This window comes from Balaenoptera acutorostrata, chromosome 14, assembly GCF_949987535.1.
Source record: "Balaenoptera acutorostrata chromosome 14, mBalAcu1.1, whole genome shotgun sequence".
Classification (NCBI taxonomy): domain Eukaryota; kingdom Metazoa; phylum Chordata; class Mammalia; order Artiodactyla; family Balaenopteridae; genus Balaenoptera; species Balaenoptera acutorostrata.
In genome coordinates this window covers 74,251,003-74,264,922 of record NC_080077.1, presented here as the reverse complement: position 1 = coordinate 74,264,922, position 13,920 = coordinate 74,251,003, and the positions used below count along the sequence as shown (strand labels likewise).

At 45.0% G+C, this 13,920-nt stretch overlaps 1 long non-coding RNA gene across 3 annotated transcripts in view; it reads left to right on the top strand.

The window, feature by feature from the left end:
* Positions 1-12,807, top strand: part of LOC130704711 (uncharacterized) — a 37,045-nt gene extending 24,238 nt beyond the window's left edge. For 2 of the 3 annotated variants that reach the window (XR_009005152.1, XR_009005153.1), the window contains one exon: positions 382-456. This is a non-coding gene — a long non-coding RNA (uncharacterized LOC130704711). Of the gene's footprint in view, positions 1-381; positions 457-2,140; positions 2,256-7,415; positions 7,531-12,692 lie in introns of those variants that run through there. The other variant, XR_009005155.1, reaches the window with a different exon arrangement.
* Positions 12,808-13,920: the final 1,113 nt, after the last annotated feature.

Below are 13,920 nucleotides of genomic sequence, written 5' to 3'. Positions count from 1 at the left end.
GGCATCATTGTCGAGGTTTTGCCGCTTTTCCTGTGCTTTAAAGGCGATTCGAATCTACCTCCTGAAATCTGTTTCCTGCAATTCTGCCTTGCTTTCAAATCCTCTTCGTTGCCTTCCCTCAATATATTTGTGGACGAGAGTTATCATTTATAACTCTGCAGGTTTGTGAATTGCAGGGCCCCTGAGCTCCATTTTTCAACTCGCTTTCTTGGGAGCTGGCCGCAAAAGCGCAGGATTGCTTCAGGCCCTATTCTGGTCCCGGGCGGCAGGCTGAGCCTGTGGTTAATTCTTCTTCCTGATGGGAAAATAGAGTGAGCTGTGCCTGTCCCAACACCTAGAGCTAGTCTCTCATTGGTTCCCCCTCTTCCCGTTCATCCTCAGGACAAATTGCAACCTGTACGGAACAGGAGGGTAAAGGTGCTGATTCTCCAAGGAGGGAGATTGCTAGTAAAGCGGCTGGAATGGCGAACCCGAGCACAAGGAGATGAGAAATGAGGTGCGTTGTAGAAACCTTTCCCGATCACACGGTGTACCATCTTCTGGGTTTCTCATGCATGTTTTCGATATAGGAAGATGCCCTTGAAGCTGGAGATTTGGGACCCATGGGATGTGTATCACGCAGTATTCCTTTAAAGGGTCTGCGTTTGCTCCCCCAACCTCACCAAACCTCTCAGCCCCAAGAGTGTCCACCCTTATGTCTCAATCAGCTGTGGGTCTAGATATGGTCAATCCAGGTGGCATCACAGCCCCTGAACGAATTTGGTAAGAATTTCTCTCCCTTTCACTGTCTTTGTTTCACGGGTTTTTAAAAGTAATTGATTTTTATAACGGGGTTTAGCTGCTTTTCACTGCTGTGTTTCTGCCGCTTTACACCCACTTGACTCACTTACAGAGAGATATCAATACATAGGTTTTAAGATTCTTACTAGTCAGATATATTCTTGGGCGGTGAATAGGGGGTGTTGAGTCCCGTTCACTGAGCAAAGAGTAGGTCTTCTCTATTACATATTGGGTTTATGGAACGGTATCTGAGCTAATTTGAAACCCTTGTTTTATGCATCACCCCACCTCACCTTTCCCGTTAAGCAGCCATAGCGTGTTTTCTAAACGTGTGACTCTGTTCTGTTTTGTAATTCAGTTCAAGTGTAGCATTTTTTCCATTCCCTCTATAAGTGATATCTTATGATAAGTGTCTTTTTCTGTGTGACTTATTTCACTTAGAATCGTCGTAGCTAAATCCACTCATCATGCTGCTACTAGCCTTATGACGTTGATTTCATGGCTGAGTGATATTCCATTGTACATAAGGACCACAACTTCTTTATCCATTTTTGTCTTTCCTGGGATATTTAAGGTGTAATGAAGTGGAGGTTCTTGTCAACAGAGCAACCCTAAACTTGGGGTGCCTGTGTCTTGCTGATTTTTAGTTTTCCCAATTTATACGCCCATGAGTGGAAGTGCCCTATGCTCTCTAAGCTGAGTTTTTTAGATGTTTCAGGACACACCGTACACTTCTGCAGAGTGGCTGTTGGCAATTTACATCCCGCCCATCAGCGCAGCAAGGCTCCCGTTTCTCCATGGCCTGTCCTGCATGTCTGATTTTGACAGTTTATTCAGCATGGCACTTTTGACCGATGGGAAGCGAGACTTCTTTGTAGCGCTGATTTGCCTGTCCAGGTTGCTTGGTTGGCCAAAAAGGGCGTATGCGTTTTTTCCTGAATATATTCAGGAAAAAACGCATACGCCCTTTTTGGCCAAGGGCATCATTGTCGAGGTTTTGCCGGTTTTCCTGTGCTTTAAAGGCGATTCGAATCTACCTCCTGAAATCTGTTTCCTGCAATTCTACCTTGCTTTCAAATCCTCTTCGTTGCCTTCCCTCAATATATTTGTGGACGAGAGTTATCATTTATAACTCTGCAGGTTTGTGAATTGCAGGGCCCCTGAGCTCCATTTTTCAACTCGCTTTCTTGGGAGCTGGCCGCAAAAGCGCAGGATTGCTTCAGGCCCTATTCTGGTCCCGGGCGGCAGGCTGAGCCTGTGGTTAATTCTTCTTCCTGATGGGAAAATAGAGTGAGCTGTGCCTGTCCCAACACCTAGAGCTAGTCTCTCATTGGTTCCCCCTCTTCCTGTTCATCCTCAGGACAAATTGCCACCTGTACAGAACAGGAGGTTAAAGGTGCTGATTCTCCAAGGAGGGAGATTGCTAGTAAAGCGGCTGGAATGGCGAACCCGAGCACAAGGAGATGAGAAATGAGGTGCGTTTTAGAAACCTTTCCCGATCACACGGTGTACCATCTTGTGGGTTTCTCATGCATGTTTTCGATGTAGGAAGATGCCCGTGAACCTGGCGATTTGGGACCCATGGGATGGGTACCACGCAATATTACTTTAAAGGGTCTGTGTTTGCTCACCCAACCTCACCAAACCTCTCAGCCACAAGAGTGTCCACCCTTATGTGTCATTCAGCTGTGGGTCTAGATATGGTCAATCCAGGTTGCATCACAGCCCCTGAACGAATTTTGTAAGAATTTCTCTCTCTTTCACTGTCTTTGTTTCACGGGTTTTTAAAAGTAATTTATTTTTATAATGGGGTTTATCTGCTTTTCACTGCTGTGTTTATGCTGCTGTACACCCACTTGACTCACTTACAGAGAGATATCAGTACATAGGTTTTAAGATTCTTACTAGTCAGATATATTCTTGTGCAGTGAATAGGGGGTGTTGAGTCCAGTTCACTGAGCAAGGAGTAGGTCTTGTGTATTACATATTGGGTTTATGGAACGGTATCTGAGCTAATTTGAAACCCTTGTTTATGCATCACCCCACCTCACCTTTCCCGTAAAGTAGCCATAGTGTGTTTTCTAAACGTGTGACTCTGTTCTGTTTTGTAATTCAGTTCAAGTGTACCGGTTTTTACATTCCCTCTATAAGTGATATCTTCTGATAAGTGTCTTTTTCTGTATGACTTATTTCACTTAGAGTGGTCATACCTAAATCCACTCATCATGCTGCTACTAGCCTTATGACATTGATTTCATGGCTGAGTGATATTCCATTGTACATAAGGACCACAACTTCTTTATCCATTTTTGTCTTTCCTGGGATATTTAAGGTGTAACGAAGTGGAGGTTCTTGTCAACAGAGCAACCCTAAACTTGGGGTGCCTGTGTCTTGCTGATTTTTAGTTTTCCCAATTTATACGCCCATGAGTGGAAGTGCCCTATGCTCTCTAAGCTGAGTTTTTTAGATGTTTCAGGACACACCGTACACTTCTGCAGAGTGGCTGTTGGCAATTTACATCCCGCCCATCAGCGCAGCAAGGCTCCCGTTTCTCCATGGCCTGTCCTGCATGTCTGATTTTGACAGTTTATTCAGCATGGCACTTTTGACCGATGGGAAGCGAGACTTCTTTGTAGCGCTGATTTGCCTGTCCAGGTTGCTTGGTTGGCCAAAAAGGGCGTATGCGTTTTTTCCTGAATATATTCAGGAAAAAACGCATACGCCCTTTTTGGCCAAGGGCATCATTGTCGAGGTTTTGCCGGTTTTCCTGTGCTTTAAAGGCGATTCGAATCTACCTCCTGAAATCTGTTTCCTGCAATTCTGCCTTGCTTTCAAATCCTCTTCGTTGCCTTCCCTCAATATATTTGTGGACGAGAGTTATCATTTATAACTCTGCAGGTTTGTGAATTGCAGGGCCCCTGAGCTCCATTTTTCAACTCGCTTTCTTGGGAGCTGGCCGCAAAAGCGCAGGATTGCTTCAGGCCCTATTCTGGTCCCGGGCGGCAGGCTGAGCCTGTGGTTAATTCTTCTTCCTGATGGGAAAATAGAGTGAGCTGTGCCTGTCCCAACACCTAGAGCTAGTCTCTCATTGGTTCCCCCTCTTCCTGTTCATCCTCAGGACAAATTGCCACCTGTACGGAACAGGAGGTTAAAGGTGCTGATTCCCCAAGGAGGGAGATTGCTAGTAAAGCGGCTGGAATGGCGAACCCGAGCACAACGAGATGAGAAATGAGGTGCGTTTTAGAAACCTTTCCCGATCACACGGTGTACCATCTTCTGGGTTTCTCATGCATGTTTTCGATGTAGGAAGATGCCCTTGAACCTGGCGATTTGGTACCCATGGGATGGGTACCACGCAATATTACTTTAAAGGGTCTGTGTTTGCTCACCCAACCTCACCAAACCTCTCAGCCACAAGAGTGTCCACCCTTATGTGTCATTCAGCTGTGGGTCTAGATATGGTCAATCCAGGTTGCATCACAGCCCCTGAACGAATTTTGTAAGAATTTCTCTCTCTTTCACTGTCTTTGTTTCACGGGTTTTTAAAAGTAATTTATTTTTATAATGGGGTTTATCTGCTTTTCACTGCTGTGTTTATGCTGCTGTACACCCACTTGACTCACTTACAGAGAGATATCAATACATAGGTTTTAAGATTCTTACTAGTCAGATATATTCTTGTGCAGTGAATAGGGGGTGTTGAGTCCAGTTTACTGAGCAAGGAGTAGGTCTTGTGTATTACATATTGGGTTTATGGAACGGTATCTGAGCTAATTTGAAACCCTTGTTTATGCATCACCCCACCTCACCTTTCCCGTTAAGTAGCCATAGTGTGTTTTCTAAACGTGTGACTCTGTTCTGTTTTGTAATTCAGTTCAAGTGTACCGGTTTTTACATTCCCTCTATAAGTGATATCTTCTAATAAGTGTCTTTTTCTGTATGACTTATTTCACTTAGAGTGGTCATACCTAAATCCACTCATCATGCTGCTACTAGCCTTATGACATTGATTTCATGGCTGAGTGATATTCCATTGTACATAAGGACCACAAATTCTTTATCCATTTTTGTCTTTCCTGGGATATTTAAGGTGTAACGAAGTGGAGGTTCTTGTCAACAGAGCAACCCTAAACTTGGGGTGCCTGTGTCTTGCTGATTTTTAGTTTTCCCAATTTATACGCCCATGAGTGGAAGTGCCCTATGCTCTCTAAGCTGAGTTTTTTAGATGTTTCAGGACACACCGTACACTTCTGCAGAGTGGCTGTTGGCAATTTACATCCCGCCCATCAGCGCAGCAAGGCTCCCGTTTCTCCATGGCCTGTCCTGCATGTCTGATTTTGACAGTTTATTCAGCATGGCACTTTTGACCGATGGGAAGCGAGACTTCTTTGTAGCGCTGATTTGCCTGTCCAGGTTGCTTGGTTGGCCAAAAAGGGCGTATGCGTGTTTTCCTGAATATATTCAGGAAAAAACGCATACGCCCTTTTTGGCCAAGGGCATCATTGTCGAGGTTTTGCCGGTTTTCCTGTGCTTTAAAGGCGATTCGAATCTACCTCCTGAAATCTGTTTCCTGCAATTCTACCTTGCTTTCAAATCCTCTTCGTTGCCTTCCCTCAATATATTTGTGGACGAGAGTTATCATTTATAACTCTGCAGGTTTGTGAATTGCAGGGCCCCTGAGCTCCATTTTTCAACTCGCTTTCTTGGGAGCTGGCCGCAAAAGCGCAGGATTGCTTCAGGCCCTATTCTGGTCCCGGGCGGCAGGCTGAGCCTGTGGTTAATTCTTCTTCCTGATGGGAAAATAGAGTGAGCTGTGCCTGTCCCAACACCTAGAGCTAGTCTCTCATTGGTTCCCCCTCTTCCTGTTCATCCTCAGGACAAATTGCCACCTGTACGGAACAGGAGGTTAAAGGTGCTGATTCCCCAAGGAGGGAGATTGCTAGTAAAGCGGCTGGAATGGCGAACCCGAGCACAACGAGATGAGAAATGAGGTGCGTTTTAGAAACCTTTCCCGATCACACGGTGTACCATCTTCTGGGTTTCTCATGCATGTTTTCGATGTAGGAAGATGCCCTTGAACCTGGCGATTTGGGACCCATGGGATGGGTACCACGCAATATTACTTTAAAGGGTCTGTGTTTGCTCACCCAACCTCACCAAACCTCTCAGCCACAAGAGTGTCCACCCTTATGTGTCATTCAGCTGTGGGTCTAGATATGGTCAATCCAGGTTGCATCACAGCCCCTGAACGAATTTTGTAAGAATTTCTCTCTCTTTCACTGTCTTTGTTTCACGGGTTTTTAAAAGTAATTTATTTTTATAATGGGGTTTATCTGCTTTTCACTGCTGTGTTTATGCTGCTGTACACCCACTTGACTCACTTACAGAGAGATATCAATACATAGGTTTTAAGATTCTTACTAGTCAGATATATTCTTGTGCAGTGAATAGGGGGTGTTGAGTCCAGTTCACTGAGCAAGGAGTAGGTCTTGTGTATTACATATTGGGTTTATGGAACGGTATCTGAGCTAATTTGAAACCCTTGTTTATGCATCACCCCACCTCACCTTTCCCGTTAAGTAGCCATAGTGTGTTTTCTAAACGTGTGACTCTGTTCTGTTTTGTAATTCAGTTCAAGTGTACCGGTTTTTACATTCCCTCTATAAGTGATATCTTCTGATAAGTGTCTTTTTCTGTATGACTTATTTCACTTAGAGTGGTCATACCTAAATCCACTCTTCATGCTGCTACTAGCCTTATGACATTGATTTCATGGCTGAGTGATATTCCATTGTACATAAGGACCACAACTTGTTCATCCATTTTTCTCTTTCCTGGGATATTTAAGGTGTAATGAAGTGGAGGTTCTTGTCAACAGAGCAGCCCTAAACTTTGGTGTGCCTGTGTCTTGCTGATTTTTAGTTTTCCCAATTTCTACGCCAGAGAGTGGAAGTGCCCTATGCTCTCTAAGCTGTGTTTTTTAGATGTTTCAGGACACCCCGTACACTTCTCCAGAGTGGCTGTTGGCAATTTACATCCCGCCCATCAGCGTAGGAAGGCTCCCGTTTCTCCATGGCCTGTCCTGCATGTCTGGTTTTGACAGTTTATTCAGCATGGCCCTTTTGACCGATGGGAAGCGAGACTTCTTTGTAGCGCTTATTTGCCTTTCCCGGTTGCTTGGTTGGCCAAAAAGGGCGTATGCGTTTTTTCCTGAATATATTCAGGAAAAAACGCATACGCCCTTTTTGGCCAAGGGCATCATTGTCGAGGTTTTGCCGCTTTTCCTGTGCTTTAAGGGCGATTCGAGTCTACCTCCTGAAATCTGTTTCCTGCAATTCTGCCTTGCTTTCAAATCCTCTTCGTTGCCTTCCCTCAATATATTTGTGGACGAGAGTTATCATTTATAACTCTGCAGGTTTGTGAATTGCAGGGCCCCTGAGCTCCATTTTTCAACTCGCTTTCTTGGGAGCTGGCCGCAAAAGCGCAGGATTGCTTCAGGCCCTATTCTGGTCCCGGGCGGCAGGCTGAGCCTGTGGTTAATTCTTCTTCCTGATGGGAAAATAGAGTGAGCTGTGCCTGTCCCAACACCTAGAGGTAGTCTCTCATTGGTTCGCCCTCTTCCCGTTCATCCTCAGGACAAATTGCAACCTGTACGGAACAGGAGGTTAAAGGTGCTGATTCTCCAAGGAGGGAGATTGCTAGTAAAGCGGCTGGAATGGCGACCCCGAGCACAAGGAGATGAGAAATGAGGTGCGTTTTAGAAACCTTTCCCGATCACACGGTGTACCATCTTCTGGGTTTCTCATGCATGTTTTCGATATAGGAAGATGCCCTTGAAGCTGGAGATTTGGGACCCATGGGATGGGTACCACGCAGTATTCCTTTAAAGGGTCTGCGTTTGCTCCCCCAACCTCACCAAACCTCTCAGCCCCAAGAGTGTCCACCCTTATGTCTCAATCAGCTGTGGGTCTAGATATGGTCAATGCAGGTGGCATCACAGCCCCTGAACGAATTTGGTAAGAATTTCTCTCTCTTTCACTGTCTTTGTTTCACGGGTTTTTAAAAGTAATTGATTTTTATAACGGGGTTTAGCTCCTTTTCACTGCTGTGTTTATGCTGCTGTACACCCACTTGACTCACTTACAGAGAGATATCAATACATAGGTTTTAAGATTCTTACTAGTCAGATATATTCTTGTGCAGTGAATAGGGGGTGTTGAGTCCAGTTCACTGAGCAAGGAGTAGGTCTTGTGTATTACATATTGGGTTTATGGAACGGTATCTGAGCTAATTTGAAACCCTTGTTTATGCATCACCCCACCTCACCTTTCCCGTAAAGTAGCCATAGTGTGTTTTCTAAACGTGTGACTCTGTTCTGTTTTGTAATTCAGTTCAAGTGTACCGGTTTTTACATTCCCTCTATAAGTGATATCTTCTGATAAGTGTCTTTTTCTGTATGACTTATTTCACTTAGAGTGGTCATACCTAAATCCACTCATCATGCTGCTACTAGCCTTATGACATTGATTTCATGGCTGAGTGATATTCCATTGTACATAAGGACCACAACTTCTTTATCCATTTTTGTCTTTCCTGGGATATTTAAGGTGTAACGAAGTGGAGGTTCTTGTCAACAGAGCAACCCTAAACTTGGGGTGCCTGTGTCTTGCTGATTTTTAGTTTTCCCAATTTATACGCCCATGAGTGGAAGTGCCCTATGCTCTCTAAGCTGAGTTTTTTAGATGTTTCAGGACACACCGTACACTTCTGCAGAGTGGCTGTTGGCAATTTACATCCCGCCCATCAGCGCAGCAAGGCTCCCGTTTCTCCATGGCCTGTCCTGCATGTCTGATTTTGACAGTTTATTCAGCATGGCACTTTTGACCGATGGGAAGCGAGACTTCTTTGTAGCGCTGATTTGCCTGTCCAGGTTGCTTGGTTGGCCAAAAAGGGCGTATGCGTTTTTTCCTGAATATATTCAGGAAAAAACGCATACGCCCTTTTTGGCCAAGGGCATCATTGTCGAGGTTTTGCCGGTTTTCCTGTGCTTTAAAGGCGATTCGAATCTACCTCCTGAAATCTGTTTCCTGCAATTCTACCTTGCTTTCAAATCCTCTTCGTTGCCTTCCCTCAATATCTTTGTGGACGAGAGTTATCATTTATAACTCTGCAGGTTTGTGAATTGCAGGGCCCCTGAGCTCCATTTTTCAACTCGCTTTCTTGGGAGCTGGCCGCAAAAGCGCAGGATTGCTTCAGGCCCTATTCTGGTCCCGGGCGGCAGGCTGAGCCTATGGTTAATTCTTCTTCCTGATGGGAAAATAGAGTGAGCTGTGCCTGTCCCAACACCTAGAGCTAGTCTCTCATTGGTTCCCCCTCTTCCTGTTCATCCTCAGGACAAATTGCCACCTGTACGGAACAGGAGGTTAAAGGTGCTGATTCCCCAAGGAGGGAGATTGCTAGTAAAGCGGCTGGAATGGCGAACCCGAGCACAAGGAGATGAGAAATGAGGTGCGTTTTAGAAACCTTTCCCGATCACACGGTGTACCATCTTGTGGGTTTCTCATGCATGTTTTCGATGTAGGAAGATGCCCTTGAACCTGGCGATTTGGGACCCATGGGATGGGTACCACGCAATATTACTTTAAAGGGTCTGTGTTTGCTCACCCAACCTCACCAAACCTCTCAGCCACAAGAGTGTCCACCCTTATGTGTCATTCAGCTGTGGGTCTAGATATGGTCAATCCAGGTTGCATCACAGCCCCTGAACGAATTTTGTAAGAATTTCTCTCTCTTTCACTGTCTTTGTTTCACGGGTTTTTAAAAGTAATTTATTTTTATAATGGGGTTTATCTGCTTTTCACTGCTGTGTTTATGCTGCTGTACACCCACTTGACTCACTTACAGAGAGATATCAATACATAGGTTTTAAGATTCTTACTAGTCAGATATATTCTTGTGCAGTGAATAGGGGGTGTTGAGTCCAGTTCACTGAGCAAGGAGTAGGTCTTGTGTATTACATATTGGGTTTATGGAACGGTATCTGAGCTAATTTGAAACCCTTGTTTATGCATCACCCCACCTCACCTTTCCCGTTAAGTAGCCATAGTGTGTTTTCTAAACGTGTGACTCTGTTCTGTTTTGTAATTCAGTTCAAGTGTACCGGTTTTTACATTCCCTCTATAAGTGATATCTTCTGATAAGTGTCTTTTTCTGTATGACTTATTTCACTTAGAGTGGTCATACCTAAATCCACTCTTCATGCTGCTACTAGCCTTATGACATTGATTTCATGGCTGAGTGATATTCCATTGTACATAAGGACCACAACTTGTTCATCCATTTTTCTCTTTCCTGGGATATTTAAGGTGTAATGAAGTGGAGGTTCTTGTCAACAGAGCAGCCCTAAACTTTGGTGTGCCTGTGTCTTGCTGATTTTTAGTTTTCCCAATTTCTACGCCAGAGAGTGGAAGTGCCCTATGCTCTCTAAGCTGTGTTTTTTAGATGTTTCAGGACACCCCGTACACTTCTCCAGAGTGGCTGTTGGCAATTTACATCCCGCCCATCAGCGTAGGAAGGCTCCCGTTTCTCCATGGCCTGTCCTGCATGTCTGGTTTTGACAGTTTATTCAGCATGGCCCTTTTGACCGATGGGAAGCGAGACTTCTTTGTAGCGCTGATTTGCCTTTCCCGGTTGCTTGGTTGGCCAAAAAGGGCGTATGCGTTTTTTCCTGAATATATTCAGGAAAAAACGCATACGCCCTTTTTGGCCAAGGGCATCATTGTCGAGGTTTTGCCGCTTTTCCTGTGCTTTAAGGGCGATTCGAGTCTACCTCCTGAAATCTGTTTCCTGCAATTCTGCCTTGCTTTCAAATCCTCTTCGTTGCCTTCCCTCAATATATTTGTGGACGAGAGTTATCATTTATAACTCTGCAGGTTTGTGAATTGCAGGGCCCCTGAGCTCCATTTTTCAACTCGCTTTCTTGGGAGCTGGCCGCAAAAGCGCAGGATTGCTTCAGGCCCTATTCTGGTCCCGGGCGGCAGGCTGAGCCTGTGGTTAATTCTTCTTCCTGATGGGAAAATAGAGTGAGCTGTGCCTGTCCCAACACCTAGAGGTAGTCTCTCATTGGTTCGCCCTCTTCCCGTTCATCCTCAGGACAAATTGCAACCTGTACGGAACAGGAGGTTAAAGGTGCTGATTCTCTAAGGAGGGAGATTGCTAGTAAAGCGGCTGGAATGGCGACCCCGAGCACAAGGAGATGAGAAATGAGGTGCGTTTTAGAAACCTTTCCCGATCATACGGTGTACCATCTTCTGGGTTTCTCATGCATGTTTTCGATATAGGAAGATGCCCTTGAAGCTGGAGATTTGGGACCCATGGGATGGGTACCACGCAGTATTCCTTTAAAGGGTCTGCGTTTGCTCCCCCAACCTCACCAAACCTCTCAGCCCCAAGAGTGTCCACCCTTATGTCTCAATCAGCTGTGGGTCTAGATATGGTCAATGCAGGTGGCATCACAGCCCCTGAACGAATTTGGTAAGAATTTCTCTCTCTTTCACTGTCTTTGTTTCACGGGTTTTTAAAAGTAATTGATTTTTATAACGGGGTTTAGCTGCTTTTCACTGCTGTGTTTCTGCCGCTTTACACCCACTTGACTCACTTACAGAGAGATATCAATACATAGGTTTTAAGATTCTTACTAGTCAGATATATTCTTGGGCGGTGAATAGGGGGTGTTGAGTCCCGTTCACTGAGCAAGGAGTAGGTCTTCTCTATTACATATTGGGTTTATGGAACGGTATCTGAGCTAATTTGAAACCCTTGTTTTATGCATCACCCCACCTCACCTTTCCCGTTAAGCAGCCATAGCGTGTTTTCTAAACGTGTGACGCTGTTCTGTTTTGTAATTCAGTTCAAGTGTAGCGGTTTTTCCATTCCCTCTATAAGTGATATCTTATGATAAGTGTCTTTTTCTGTGTGACTTATTTCACTTAGAATCGTCGTAGCTAAATCCACTCATCATGGTGCTACTAGCCTTATGACGTTGATTTCATGGCTGAGTGATATTCCATTGTACATAAGTTCCACAACTTCTTTATCCATTTTTCTCTTTCCTGGGATATTTAAGGTGTAACGAAGTGGAGGTTCTTGTCAACAGAGCAGCCCTAAACTTTGGGGTGCCTGTGTCTTGCTGATTTTTAGTTTTCCCAATTTATACGCCCATGAGTGGAAGTGCCCTATGCTCTCTAAGCTGAGTTTTTTAGATGTTTCAGGACACACCGTACAGTTCTGCAGAGTGGCTGTTGGCAATTTACATCCCGCCCATCAGCGTAGCAAGGCTCCCGTTTCTCCATGGCCTGTCCTGCATGTCTGGTTTTGACAGTTTATTCAGCATGGCCCTTTTGACCGATGGGAAGCGAGACTTCTTTGTAGCGCTTTTTTGCCTTTCCAGGTTGCTTGGTTGGCCAAAAAGGGCGTATGCGTTTTTTCCTGAATATATTCAGGAAAAAACGCATACGCCCTTTTTGGCCAAGGGCATCATTGTCGAGGTTTTGCCGCTTTTCCTGTGCTTTAAAGGCGATTCGAATCTACCTCCTGAAATCTGTTTCCTGCAATTCTGCCTTGCTTTTAAATCCTCTTCGTTGCCTTCCCTCAATATATTTGTGGACGAGAGTTATCATTTATAACTCTGCAGGTTTGTGAATTGCAGGGCCCCTGAGCTCCATTTTTCAACTCGCTTTCTTGGGAGCTGGCCGCAAAAGCGCAGGATTGCTTCAGGCCCTATTCTGGTCCCGGGCGGCAGGCTGAGCCTGTGGTTAATTCTTCTTCCTGATGGGAAAATAGAGTGAGCTGTGCCTGTCCCAACACCTAGAGCTAGTCTCTCATTGGTTCCCCCTCTTCCCGTTCATCCTCAGGACAAATTGCCACCTGTACGGAACAGGAGGTTAAAGGTGCTGATTCTCCAAGGAGGGAGATTGCTAGTAAAGCGGCTGGAATGGCGAACCCGAGCACAAGGAGATGAGAAATGAGGTGCGTTTTAGAAACCTTTCCCGATCACACGGTGTACCATCTTCTGGGTTTCTCATGCATGTTTTCGATATAGGAAGATGCCCTTGAAGCTGGAGATTTGGGACCCATGGGATGGGTACCACGCAGTATTCCTTTAAAGGGTCTGCGTTTGCTCCCCCAACCTCACCAAACCTCTCAGCCCCAAGAGTGTCCACCCTTATGTCTCAATCAGCTGTGGGTCTAGATATGGTCAATCCAGGTGGCATCACAGCCCCTGAACGAATTTGGTAAGAATTTCTCTCTCTTTCACTGTCTTTGTTTCACGGGTTTTTAAAAGTAATTGATTTTTATAACGGGGTTTAGCTGCTTTTCACTGCTGTGTTTCTGCCGCTTTACACCCACTTGACTCACTTACAGAGAGATATCAATACATAGGTTTTAAGATTCTTACTAGTCAGATATATTCTTGGGCGGTGAATAGGGGGTGTTGAGTCCCGTTCACTGAGCAAGGAGTAGGTCTTCTCTATTACATATTGGGTTTATGGAACGGTATCTGAGCTAATTTGAAACCCTTGTTTTATGCATCACCCCACCTCACCTTTCCCGTTAAGCAGCCATAGCGTGTTTTCTAAACGTGTGACTCTGTTCTGTTTTGTAATTCAGTTCAAGTGTAGCAGTTTTTCCATTCCCTCTATAAGTGATATCTTATGATAAGTGTCTTTTTCTGTGTGACATATTTCAATTAGAATCGTCGTAGCTAAATCCACTCATCATGCTGCTACTAGCCTTATGACGTTGATTTCATGGCTGAGTGATATTCCATTGTACATAAGTTCCACAACTTCTTTATCCATTTTTGTCTTTCCTGGGATATTTAAGGTGTAACGAAGTGGAGGTTCTTGTCAACAGAGCAGCCCTAAACTTTGGGGTGCCTGTGTCTTGCTGATTTTTAGTTTTCCCAATTTATACGCCCATGAGTGGAAGTGCCCTATGCTCTCTAAGCTGAGTTTTTTAGATGTTTCAGGACACACCGTACACTTCTGCAGAGTGGCTGTTGGCAATTTACATCCCGCCCATCAGCGTAGCAAGGCTCCCGTTTCTCCATGGCCTGTCCTGTATGTCTGGTTTTGACAG